This window comes from Asterias amurensis, chromosome 10 (genome assembly GCF_032118995.1).
Source record: "Asterias amurensis chromosome 10, ASM3211899v1".
Classification (NCBI taxonomy): domain Eukaryota; kingdom Metazoa; phylum Echinodermata; class Asteroidea; order Forcipulatida; family Asteriidae; genus Asterias; species Asterias amurensis.
The window spans coordinates 12,746,472-12,760,963 of record NC_092657.1 but is presented as its reverse complement, the minus strand read 5'-3'; the positions used below and the strand labels follow the sequence as shown (position 1 = coordinate 12,760,963).

At 37.0% G+C, this 14,492-nt stretch overlaps 1 pseudogene; it reads left to right on the top strand.

Moving 5' to 3' along the window:
* Positions 1-1,161: 1,161 nt before the first annotated feature.
* On the top strand, positions 1,162-14,079 carry LOC139942696 (uncharacterized; annotated as a pseudogene).
* The last annotated feature ends 413 nt before the right edge of the window (positions 14,080-14,492 follow it).

Below are 14,492 nucleotides of genomic sequence, written 5' to 3'. Positions count from 1 at the left end.
TTTTTGTCTTGGGGTTGCACCCCATACACAGTCCATCTGTGCGGCAGATCTGCCGCATCTCACCGTCTTGGGGGCCCACCCCTAATATTTCTGGTATATTTACTTGAATACACTACAATAAGAAAGTGGTGGCCCAAGGACCGAAACTCGTTTTAATGCACAGGTCTTAGGCGCCCTACATTGTTCAAATTCTTTTTCTTTTTCACATTAATTAATACATAATCCATCCTGTGTGGCAAATTCATCTCACCGTCTCGGGGGCTCACCCCCATAGGTTTCTTTAATATTTATTGACCACTTAAAACGGGTGGACCAAGGACCAAAAATTTGCTTTAGTGCACAAGGCATACATTGACATTCAAATTTACAAGGTGACATTATACATACTCCATCTTATGGGGGCAAATTCATCTCACAAACTCGGGGCCCATCCCCATTTATACTTTATCTGTGAGGCAAAACCATCTCATCATCTCGGGGCCCATCCGATAATTTATTTGTGAGGCAAGTCCTTCTAACACTCTCGGGGCCCATCCCCATAATATTTCATTCGTGAGGCCAATTATATATATACAAATTTACTATTATTATTACTATAAATTCCATTATTATTATCATTTGAATACTTTCTTTGAGGCCAGATCATCTCACCACCTCGGGGCACATCCCCATAATAATACTTCTCTGAGGCAATTTTCATCTCACCATCTCGGGGTCCAACCCCGTAATACTTAATCTGTGGGGCCCAAATCATATCACAATCTCGGGGCCAATCCCCGTAAAACTTTGTCTGAAAGATACAATCTGACTATTATTATTATTATTTCAATTATCATTATTAACACCAAATTAAGACTGGGTTGCTGTAAAAATCAAAGAAGTGGTGGCAGACTTTCAAAAATGGATTTCGTTTATACTTTGCACAAGTGAAGGCCATCAACCAAAATGGTTTATCACTTTTCATGAGTAAAAATTACCGAAAGTTGAGGGCTTCACTGTGTGAAAACTAAATGGTGGACCTACCTCTCAGCTGGATATGGTAACTAAAGATCCTTAATCTTTCCAAAAATGCATTTTACATTTTACACTGTGTAAATACCAAATTAAATGACCTGCCTCTCAACTGAATATGGTAAATATACATCCTTGGTCTTTCCCAAAATGCACCTGACTCAGGTACAGTTAATTGTGAATGGAACAATCCATTATTTCAAAAAGGGGTGTTTTGAACAAAGGTCAATTTGGGAAATAGAGGGAGTTGCTAAGTTTGTCAGACGTCCGAAAGTAGCATATTTAGGAAAGTTTTGCTAACAGGCTTGAAAGATAAGATACTGGTCTGTAGGAATTTCGAAAAAATGTTTTGGTATTTGTTGAACTGGGGAGCAGTGTTGCCAGAGCTCCATGCTTTTTGGCAATTGTATAGATTTAAAGTTATAAAATAATGCTCTTTTTGTGACTTTCTACATGCTTAACAATGATTGAAGACTGACAAAATATAATAAAGCATTTTATGACAACCTAACTCTCATTTGTATAAACATGCATCACAGACTTAAAAAAGAAAGTTTTTGTATTTTTTGAACTGTGGAGCTGTGTTGCCAGAAACTCCATGCTTTAAAAAAAAAAAAAAAAATGTATTTTGCAAATTTCATAATCATATGAAAAAATAATGCTCTTTAATTACTTTTTACATGCTGAACAATGATGTTGATTGAATACACAGGCACAAAATATAGACAAGCAACTTACAAGTATATAAATATAACTTTCAATTGTATAAACATGCATCACAAAGACATTCTGTTGTATGTTTGTGGTCATTTACATTTGGCTATAGCAGCTAAAATCATCAACAAAATTTTCAATTTTCTTGACAAATGGACGTTCAAAGCTTTTCGTTTAAACTATCAAAAATGTCTAACACGTCCTTAACGCGGCGCACAGGTATCACAAAATCAGTGACTGTACAATTAATGGTTACGAAAATCAATTAATTTCCAAGTTCCTTAAAGACACTAGACACTATTGGTAACTGGTATAAAATCCAAAACTTAGGTCATTCAAAATATTCCTGGTCAATGTTGGGTAGTCCACAAGGCTACAGGGTGCTAATGAAAGGTACCGGATCGATGGAAAACTTAAAAAGTATTATTTTATTTATGTTATTATTTCAATCTGAAGAAAACAACTTCAAAAAACTTATTTTTTTTTAGGCTGTAATGTAACAGGATACAATTGTATTTCTAAAAATTTGTTCTCAAAATGGAAGGACCAATGTTGGCCAAAATACAACCGAAAGGACAACATTTTGAGACTCCTGGAAAATTGCCATTTTGAGGGCCAAAAATAGGGTATAAATGCTGATTTTGCAATTTTCTAAAGACATCCGCTAATGCTGTTCTAAAAATAGCATAAGGGTAAAAGTTAAAGCAATTATTGTTTGTCTCAAGTAAAACAAAGGACGACTCGTTGTATTGATGTGAAAGGTTTTATAAAAATTTATAAAAAATGCGCATTGGCTGGGTTGAGCTGCAATAAGCTAAAATACAGTTTTCAGACAAAAAATCGGCAAAAATTTGCCAAAACACAAAATGAGCTGTTACCATAGCAACGGGCTATGTGGTGATTTCAAAAGTTTTTTTAATGCACCTCAAAGCCCTTCTACCCAAAAGGTATTAAAAAAAAAAAATACCTGATATTTTCCTATCAATAATGTCATTAATTGGAGCGTTTTTCCCCCTGTAAAAGTGCTAACTTTCCGGCAAAACTGTGTTCGCGCACTTAAGATACCAAAACATTTTATTGCATTTTTATGTAGGTCGGTACCTTATCTTCCAACTATAAAAGTGTCATAATCCACAAAGTGCCACTTTCGGACTTATGGCCCAATTCAATACCCCTATTTTTCGTTATTAGAAAATATGACAAAAACACCCCCATTTGAAATAGTGGTTCGATCCAAAAATGATCGCACAGTTAATTTTTAAAAACATTTTCTGAAAGAGTAAACATGGTTGTGCAATATGTGTGAAAGAAAAACTTCAACGTTTTCCCCTTTAGACGTACTAGTACTTTCAATTCACCTATATTTCAACACTTAAAAAAGGTAAAAACTTGGAAAACTTTCTGAAAATCTTATTTTGTTTACCCATACCTACTCGTACATGGAGTTTTGCCAAAATCCATCGTTTGAAGTCTGCCAACATTTCAAAAATATCTTTGATTTTTACAGCAACCCAGTCTTAATACTTCTGTGAGGCCAAATCATCTCCCAATCTCGGGGTCCCACCCCGTAATACTTCATCTGTGAGGCCAGAACATCTCACAATCTCCGGGCCAATCCCCACAAAACTTCGTCTGTAAGACTAGATTATATATTTACAACTGACCATAATTATTATATTATTATAAATACTATTTTTAATATCAAGATGATACTTACTGTGAGGCCAAATCATCTCACCACCTCGGGGCCCATCCCCATAGTACTTCATCTGTGAGGCAAACTCATCTCACAATGGGCCCATCCCCACAAAACTTCGTCTGAAAGACTAGATTATACTTACAACTGACCATAATTAGTATATTATTATAAATACTGTTTTAATATCAAATTGATACTTCTGTGAGGCCAAATCATCTCGCCACCTCGGGGCCTATCCCCATAGTACTTCATCTGTGAGGCAAACTCATCTCACAATCTTGGGTTCCAACACCATAATACTTCATCTGTGAGGCCAGATCATCTCACAATCTTGGGGCCCATCCCCGTAAAACTTCGTAGTGAGACTAACTTTTATCATTAGTATTTACAATATATAGTTGTTATCGTAATAATACTTTCTGTGAGGCCAGATCACCTCACAATCTCGGGGCCCATCCCCATAATACTGCATCTATGAGGCAACATTTTCATGATCTCACCATTTCGGGGTCCAATCCCATAATACTTTTTCTGTGAGGCCAAATCCTCTCACAATCTTGGGGCCCATCCCCATGAAACTTCGGCTTTGAGACCAAATTGTATACAAACTGACTATAAATATTATTATAAATATCATTATTATTATCATAATTATTGCTCTCTGCGAGGCCAAATCATCTCACAATCTAGGGGCCCAACCCCATAAAACTTCTTCTTGAGACCAAATTATATACAAACTGACTGTTATTTATTAGGTGTTCGGCCAACAGCCGAACATCTATTGTTATTGTTCTGTTTTTTGTTTTTTTCCTCGTGTTCTTCTTTCCTTGCGAACCTTCTCCAGCAATTTTAAACAAAAGTAAAGCTTGTACAAACTTAAAACTTACTATGTACATAGGCAATAGTGAGTAGATGAAACCGCCACTTTTTGGGAATGACTTCATGGCAAGGTTTTTAAAGTTGAAAAACGACATTTGCTTTTCGCTGTATCTCAACGAATATGAATGCTATGACCTTAACTTCCGGTCGTTACCCTGGGTCAAAGTTCGCCTTCGCATTTTTTCATCAAAAAACAACTTTTGAGCTTTAAAACAAAAATAAAGCTTGTACAAGTTTAAAACTTACTATGTACATAGGCACCAGTGAGTTGATGAAACCGCCACTTTTTTTGGAATGATGACGTCATTGATGACGTCATGACAGGGTTTTTAATGTTAAAAAATGACCATTTGCTTGTTGCTGTATCTCAACGAATATAAGAGCTATGATGTTCATACTTGGCCATCGGATATAGATAAAGACTTGGACAATATTTGAAAAGTTAACGCCAAAATCGTACGACCTTAACTTCTGGGTCGTTACCCTGGGTCAAAGTTCGCCTTCGTGTATTTTACATCAAAAAACAACTTTTGAACTTTTAAACAAAAGTAAAGCTTGTACAAACTTAAAACTTACTATGTTCATAGGCAATAGTGAGTGGAAGAAACCGCCTTATTTTAGGAATGATGGCGTCATTGATGACGTCATAACAGGGTTTTTAATTTTGAAAAATTACCATTTGCTTGTTGCTGTAACTCAACGAACAAAAAAGCTATGATGTTCATAATTCAGCATCGGATAGATAAAGACTTGGACAACATTTGAAAAGTTAACGCAAAAATAGTATGACCTTAACTTCCGGTCGTTACCCTGGGTCAAAGTTCGCCTTCGCATTTTTTCATCAAAAAAATAACTTTTGAGCTTTAAAGCAAAAGTAAAACTTGTACAAACTTAAAACTTACTTTGTACATAGGCACTAGTGCGTAGATTAAACTGCAACTTTTTTGGATTGATGCGTCATTGATTACGTCATTGCAAGGTTTTAATGTTGAAAAAAATTACAATTTTCTTGTTGCTGTATCTCAACAAATATTGAAGCTATGATGTTCATATTTCAGCATCGGGTAGATAAAGACTTGGACAACATTTGAAAAGTTAACGCCAAAATCGTACGACCTTAACTTCGGGGTCGTTACCCTGGGTCAAAGTTCGCCTTCGTGAACTTTACATCAAAAAAAAACTTTTGAGCTTTTAAACAAAAGTAAAGCTTGTACAAACATAAAACTTACTATGTACATAGATAATAGTGAGTAGATGAAACCGCCACTTTTTTGGAATGATGACGTCATTGATTACGTCATGGCAAGGTTTTTAATGTTGAAAAAAAATTACAATTTGCTTGTTGCTGTATCTCAACGAATATTGAAGCTATGATGTTCATATTTCAGCATCGGATAGATAAAGACTTGGACAACATTTGAAAAGTTAACGCAAAAATCGTACGACCTTAACTTCCGGGTCGTTACCCTTGGTCAAAGTTCGCCTTCGTGAATTTTACATCAAAAAAAAAACAACTTTTGAGCTTTTAAACAAAAGTAAAGCTTGTACAAACATAAAACTTACTATGTACATAGATAATAGTGAGTAGATGAAACCGCCACTTTTTTGGAATGATGACGTCATTGATGACGTCATGACAAGGTTTTTAATGTTGAAAAATCACAATTTTATTTTAGAGTTTATCGCTCAGTGAGCATTTTATTCATTTTTTTTTTTAATCGATGTCATGCAAAATGTAGAATCGGTTTTTCACTATTTTTCGAGACCCAGATGGCCAATCGATCTCAAACTTGTACAGGTTTGTCAGTTTATGTATGGTGGATTACAATTAATAAATACACAATTAATACATAAAGTGCTTACACTGCCAGCAACTGTTTTGTTAGCAAAAAGCCGTATTGCTAATGTTCCTTGAAAAACACTCGTTAAATGTGATCATCAATTAAAGAAGCACGGGTAAATACAACAAATTATATTTACTTTTTAAATCTTGGTGAATCGATTGATCGACGGAATTAAATAATTAATTGGGCGTTCGTCACGGCAATCTTAAATTAAACCAAGCTCACATCTTGTTCGGTGTGTGAGCGAACTTTCAAAAGTTTGATGCCTAAGGGGATAGTTTATAATAAAATATCAAAAATACGTTTTGGGACAAATCTATAACTTTTTACCCACCAAAATATAAATATATGCAACGTACAGATTGTGTTCACATGAATAATAGTGGTGAAAATGTAAACACTTTTCCCACCAAAACCCCCTAAAATATTATACACAATAAAGGTCAGATAGTTTATTGGTGAAAAGCCAAGGCAAGTTCATAAAGCATGAAACTACTGGCTGTGAAAGTGTTTTCGTAAAGTTTAACAAAGCCTCAACGAATGTTTCTTTGAAGGTAGTCCTTAGTGCGAAGCTGTCTAGACCTTTGTCCGCGACCACAAGCAAGACGCAAACTACAATGGGCCCTTTACAACTTGTTTTTGGTTTCGTAGGTTTTTCTTCATAAACCAATCAGAAGCGACCTGGGTCAGTGGGTCAGCGTATAAGAAAATGTACACTGCCTGAAAACATCCACTATTCAGCTTCCTTTCGTTTATAGTTTATGTAGGGGTGTGATGCATTTATGTCTGTTGCTTTCACGCTGCCTTTAACCAATGTCAAGTATTGATCATTCATCCTCTTATATTATTTATAAACGTATTTTTCCATATTTATTTCACCATGAACTTATACCCCATGTCTGATTTGATTTCTTTTTGGTATTTTCCGTTAATTCAACCCTGTCTGAACAAATGGACGAAAACTATGTCACTTCAGAGCGAGCCGTTTCTCACAATGTTTTATACCATCAACCTCTCCCCATTTCGTCACCAAGTAAGGCTTTAGGCTGATAATTATTTTGAGTAATTACCAATAGTGTCCACTGCCTTTGACTATAAAGTAACGACACATGGTAGAAAAAAATCATCTTTTTGGTTCAATGTTTTTGAACTACGTCATCACGTTACGTTCAACCGAACACCGTGTTTTTGTAATAATTTTTAGGTGTTCGGCCAACAGCCGAACAACTATTGTTATTGTTCTGTTTTTTTTTTTTTTTTCCCTCGTGTTCTTCTTTCCCTGCGAACCTTCTCCAGCAATTTTAAACAAAAGTAAAGCTTGTACAAACTTAAAACTTACTATGTACATAGGCAAAAGTGAGTAGATGAAACCGCCACTTTTTGGGAATGATGACGTCATTGATGACGTCATGGCAAGGTTTTTAAAGTTGAAAAACGACATTTGCTTTTCGCTGTATCTCAACGAATATGAATGCGTTGATGTTCATACTTAGGCATCAGATAGATAAAGACTTGGACAACATTTGATAAGTTAACGCCACAAACGTATGACCTTAACTTCCGGTCGTTACCCTGGGTCAAAGTTCGCCTCCGCATTTTTTCATCAAAAAACAACTTTTGAGCTTTAAAACAAAAGAAAAGCTTGTAAAAACCTAAAACTTACTATGTACATAGGCAATAGTGAGTAGATAAAACCGCCACTTTTTTGGAATGATGACGTCATTGATGACGTCATGGCAAGGTTTTTAATGTTGAAAAATTACAATTTGCTTGTTGCTGTATCTCAACAAATATTGAAGCTATGATGTTCATATTTCAGCATCGGATAGATAAATACTTGGACAACATTTGATAAGTTAACGCCAAAATCGTATGACCTTAACTTCCGGTCGTTACCCTGGGTCAAAGTTCGCTTCCGCATTTTGTCATCAAAAAACAACTTTTGAGCTTTAAAACAAAAGAAAAGCTTGTACAAACCTAAAACTTACTATGTACATAGGCAATAGTGAGTAGATAAAACCGCCACTTTTTTGGAATGATGACGTCATTGATGAGGTCATGACAAGGTTTTTAATGTTGAAAAATGACCATATGCTTGTTGCTGTATATCAACGAATATAACAGCTATGATGTTCATACTTTGGCATCGGATAGATAAAGACTTAAGAAACATTTGAAAAGTTAACGCCAAAATCGTATGACCTTAACTTCCGGGTCGTTACCCTGGGTCAAAGTTCGTTTTCGTGTATTTTACATAAAAAAAAAACAACTTTTGAGCTTTAAAACAAAAGTAAAATTTGTACAAACTTAAAACTTACTATGCACATAGGTAATAATGAGTAGATGAAACCGACACTTTTTTGGATTGATGACGTCATTGATGACGTCATTGACAAGGTTCCTAATGTTAAAAAATTACAATTTACTTGTTGATGTATCTCAACGAATATAAAAGCTATGATGTTCATACTTGGGCATCGGATAGATAAAGACTTGGGAAACATTTGAAAAGTTAACGCCAAAATCGTACGACCTTAACTTCGGGGTCGTTACCCTGGGTCAAAGTTCGCCTTCGTGTTTTTTTCAGCAAAAGAAAAAAAAAAACTTTTGAGCTTATCTACGGCATAACTCAAGATTGAGATCGATTTGAACCTTGAAACTCAACAGATAGTTGAACCTTCAAAATTACGTCATCGGGTATTAAATAACAATAAAACAACGTTTAAAATTTGTAAAAATCATATGGCGCGAAAGTTTTTGGGGACATTCCCAACAGTGCTCTCTTTTTGCCCACCAAAGAGGGCGCTGTTGATTATCAAATCTGTGTGCAGCATCCAGTGCAGGGGTGAGCTAGAGTTTTAAAGGGCTTTCATAAGTTGCAAACAAAAAAACTGATGCCAATCTCACACAAACATATTGCATTCGTGAAGAAACAAGGCGTTCAAAAGTGTGATACAAGTTTAACTATAAAATAACGACACATTATATAAAAAACATCTTGATGGTTCAATGTTTTTGAACTACGTCATCACGTAACGTCCAACCGAATACCGTGTTTTTGTATTTAACAAAAAAACTCTATGTCTACCATTATAAATTTCATCATTTATATTATCATAATATTAAACTTACTGTGAGGCCAGATCAACTCACATTCTCGGGGCCCATTATTGTTGTTCATTCGTGAGGTCAAACCATCCTACTATGTCGGGACCCTGCCCCGGCTAGTATTCTTTAGGCCTACATTGTGGAAATAGGTGACGTACTTAACTTGTGAAGTTATAAAGGGCCACAAAGCCCAATTTTACCATGGCATGTTACCACATTGTGGTGCCCCGTTTTGTATAGCCGCTTTGTTGCACTATAGAAGTGACAAAGCATGCCTTCAACTGTGACGTCAAAATATTGCCCTTTGATGCACGCCGCTAAACGGCGGAAGCGCAGCTATGTTAGGCTAAATATTTTGGATTGATAAGAACGGTTACATGGCGTATTAATACTTTAGGCCTATTGCACACCCATTGTTTTCATCTCAGCCTGATCTCTACAACTCAAACTGATGCTTATATCCCATGACTCTTCAGGCAATGGACAAATACATATTGCTTACTCAGGCTTGTCTCGTGACATAACAGCAATTTTTACACACTCATGACTGTTTCTAAATCAATATTATACCAGTATTCATGCAGTCATTGCTATCAATAAGAGCTTCTACCACTTAAAATGGCCACAAGAAGTTTTGATATGCCGCACAGTTTCTTTTAAATAGTCTTCCCATGGTCTTCCTGAGCATATTCGCAGGGCTAATTCTTTTCACTGTTTTAAGTCCCTGTTAAAACTCATTGTTTGAAACTGCTCATCTTTCTCTCATTGTATAATTTATGTCTTTATGCCCTGAGAGACTTATGGAATTTCTGCTTAATCGGTCATCGGAGTCGGGACAAAATAACTGGAAAACCCACCCTTGTATCCGCGCGTTTCGCCGTGTCATGACATTGTGTTTAAAATAAATCTCTAATTCTCGTTAACGAGAATTGATATTGTTTTACTGTTTTCTCAAAAAGTAAAGCATTTCATGGAACAATATTTCAAGAGAAGTATTTCACCACTAACTTCTGTAAACCCTGTAAGTTATTTGTAAATCTGTGATTTTTTATTTATTTTATTTTTTTTCTGTGAGTTCTGTTTTAGGTGTGTTTTACATTCTTGCTATATGTACATGACATATTGTCACCCTTCGTGATGAGGACTACACAAATGATTGTCACCATGGACCTTGCTTTTAGCTGATGGTTTTATGCTAACATTAATCGATAGGTGTCGTTTCTGTGGAAATTATTTAATAAATATAATTTGTATGCTATCCCCATTGGCTGTTTCTTAATATTTTGTTTTTTGAAACGGATGCTAAATCTACAAGTTTTCATATTTTTTTTGAATTCTTTGGCATAATATAATTACTCTTAAAAAGACAGATTGGCTGGAAAAATTTAGTTTTGTCTGTTTGGCGCGCCATAGGCCTTCATTCTAATTTGCATTTTATGCTTTTCTTGCGTCAGAGATGCACCCATACCATTGTGTTTGATAGTCTAATTCATTCAAGCGTACCCCTATATAAATGAAGCGCTTTCTCAGCTTCCCCATTCAGGTGATTTCACAAACACACCGAGTATCATCTATCTTTGCCAATAATACTTAAACCTGACTTCGTGCCCTCCCACCCTCCCGATCCTAGGCAAAGGGTTTAGTATATTTTGTATTTCCAGTCACCGTTTTGCTTTCTCTCTTTTTTTCTCAAAAATTGTGCTTTTTTCAGGCAGGCCGTCTTTTGAATCGTGCTTCTCCTGTGGAATGTCCGGCCACTGGTCCAGAAATTGCCCCTACTCCTTTGGTTCCAACACCTACTCACGTTACCGAAATCAGACAAGACCAACACCAGCCGTCCCTTTCATCGGGCAGAGACCCCAATCATGGCACGCCCCATCCTACCAGTTCCAGAGAGCACTGCTCCAAGCAGGCAACCAGGGAAGTGCTCAGACAGGATCTTTTGATACCGCCAGTACCAGCACTGCCTCAACATTGCCAAAGGCACAGTAAAGACAGTATTTGCAATAAGTTCGATGACGTTCTGAAGGTACATTGTTTTCCTGAAAAGGCATCCTTACAGTCTGATAATTTACCAGTTAAAGGGAGATTAAAACAACATGTTCAATTCTGGCGTGATATAGGTTCCCCTGACATGATTTTATCAATAATCGAGCAAGGTTATGTAATCCTATGTTTTTCAAGAATAATAAGTCGGCCTTACACAAGGCCAAATTTGTATCAGATTCCATTTTAGATTTACTGGCTTCTTCCCGTATTTCAGAAAAGTTTCATCCTTCTTACGTGAACAGCCCTTTATCTGTCCCATGCTCAGCTTCCAGGAAAAATAGGCTTATTCTTGATCTCAGCGTTCTCAACAAATTCATACCAAAAACGCGCTTTAAATTGGACGACTGGAATTCGGGTATTCAATTTCTGTCACAAAATGCTCCCATGGTTACATTCGATTTAAAATCGGGCTACCATCATTTTGACATTGCCCCTGCCTCCCAATGTTACCTGAGGTTTTCTTGGTCTATTAACGGGGTAGTAAGACATTTCTAATTTACGGTTTTGCCTTTCGGGCTCAAATCCGCTCCTTACATATTTACCAAAGCTCTGAAACCTTTGGTCACCCACTGGAGGTCATGTGGAGTTTTAATAGCTCTCTACTTGGATGATGGTTTCATTAACATCCCTAGGTCTAAGGAATCATCAAAACACAACCAGATTGCCTTAATCATCTCTAACCACATTCGTTCCGATCTTTTAGAAGCAGGTTTTGTATACAACATTTCTAAGAGTATTTGGAGCCCTGTATATTCTATCGATTGGTTGGGTATGAGATGGGACACTGCACAGGGTACACTTAAGATTCTTGATCGTAGGATCGTTAAGATTAATAAATCTATTGATTTCCTTCTACAGCAACATACATCTTTCACAATAAGAGATTTGCATTCATTCGTAGGCCAAATAATTTCGTTGTCCCCCGTTGTTGGTAGTATTTCTAGATTAATGACTCGTCACTGTCAAATGACAATCGCAGCAGCCTTTGATGAAAACGTTCCAGTCGTTCTTACAAATTTCTGTCTTTCTGAAGTTAAGTTTTGGAGAGCTAATGCCAACATTTTGAATGTTCGTTTTGTTTTTGCTCACCGAGTTGTTAACAAGATAATTTGCTCAGACGCCAGCTCCACCGGTGCGGGTGCTATAATCTGTAACGAGGTTCACACAGCCCACAAATTGTGGACTAACACAGAATCAGTCCAAAGTTCCACTTGGCGCGAGCTCGAGGCGATTCGCTTTGCGCTCTTGTCTTTCCTACCTTTGATTCATCTGAGTTGAAGTTGCTTACCGATAGTCAGCGTGCAGCAAAAATTATCGAGTCCGGGAGTATGAAACCAAACCTTAACAATCTGGCTGTTGATATTTTCAATATTTGTCTGAACAACTCTATTCGCATTGATGTTGAGTGGATACCCAGGGCTAAAAATTACCAAGCTGATTTTGCCAGTAGGATTCTCGACACGGACGATTGGTCCCTTTCAGAAAAGTTTTTCTCTGTTATCGATGCTCGCTAGGGTCCATTCACAATTGACTGCTTCGCTATTTCTTATAATGCTAAACTGCCCCGATTTTATTCTCGTTTTTGGAACCCAGGTTCTTCGGGTGTAGACGCCTTTGTCCAGAACTGGCACGGTGAGAATGCATTGTTGGTTCCTCCTGTAGCTGAAGTGGCATCCACACTTAAACACATGCATCTTTGCAAATGTAAAGGCGTAATAATTTTCCCCTGGTGGCCTTCGCAACCCTTCTGGCCTTTACTATGGTCCCAATACCGTACCTGGGTCAAGGACCTAATTACTGAAGTTGGTTATCTCGCGCTTAAACATGGCAGAAATCACAACTCCCTGCTTGGTTCAAATGATTTCAAGGGCTGCGTTGCAGCCGCATATCTAGACTTTGTTCAAATTTAATCCCTTCTCACTCTTTTACAGTGATGAGTTTCACATGATTATTTTCATTCTTAATTATTCCTTTCTTTTTTGTGCATACAGATAGTCCACAACCACCCATTTTGGCTCGATTTCCCCCTCCAATTCCAAGCCCAGAAAGAAATAATGCTGCTAGATGTAATATTTGCTAAATCCGAGGGTACGGTTATGGCTTATTTCTATAAATGTCGTCAATTTTTATCCTGGCTAGAATCGCAAGGTATTCCTCTGGTGCTCCCCTTTTCTGAACAAGTGTTATCAATTTACTTGTCACATATAAAATCACATTCAAACTCTGAAAGTCCTTTGATTTCTACTGCTGCTTCATTGAGATGGTTACATTCATTGGTTAATGTCAAAAGTAACCCGCTTGATGCACCCATCATTCAACATGTGGTAGTCAGCTATAGGCGGGAACTCCATCATCCGCCTGCACAAAAACAGCCAATTTCCCTGAGCAAGTCAAGTCAAAGCCATTGTAAACCTTTTCGCGGGTCATGATGCCTCGCTTTTAGATCTTAGATCTGCTTGTTATGTCTACCTCAAATATGCTCTCCTTTTTCGACACAATGAGATGGCAGGTATGAAGGCTACCCACTTTTCTGAATTGCCAAACAATAAGGGTATTTCAATCTTTATCCCAAAATCAAAAACTGACATTTTCAGGGATGGTAGTACTGCTTTTCTTTGCGACACACTGGACACCTACTCACCAGTTGCGATTTTACGCCGATTTTTACAGGCTGCCGGGATCAATCTGGGTCAAGACAAATATCTGTTCACCCCTGTTAAATTTATTCAAAAGCCGTTTGTGATACCACCATTATCCCATGCTGTAAATAAATAATTTGAATCAAATCCTATTGCCTCCTTTTTCCTTTATTATGGCGTGTCCATTAACACTAAACTGTTTTTCATGCGTATGAGCGTAGCGAAGTAGCATGAAACGCTGTTTTATTTTTTACCTTCTCCCTCTGGAAAAAAAAAACTTGTGGAAGAGTAGAATAATTACACGCTTTAGCCCTTTACTTATGAAGAAAACATCAAAAACTTTACAAAACTTAAACAATAGTAACTTCAACATTGGATCGGTCGAGTTGGTCTTTGGAAAGCATTTGTAACCGTTTGTTATAAAATGCATATGGGTAGAAAGATGTTGTCAAAAAGTAGAATACAATGATCCACCCAACAAGCCTCGAAAAATGCGCAGTTTTCCTTTTACCTTGTCGACAAATGGCCAACCGTGTTATTTCGCAGCGT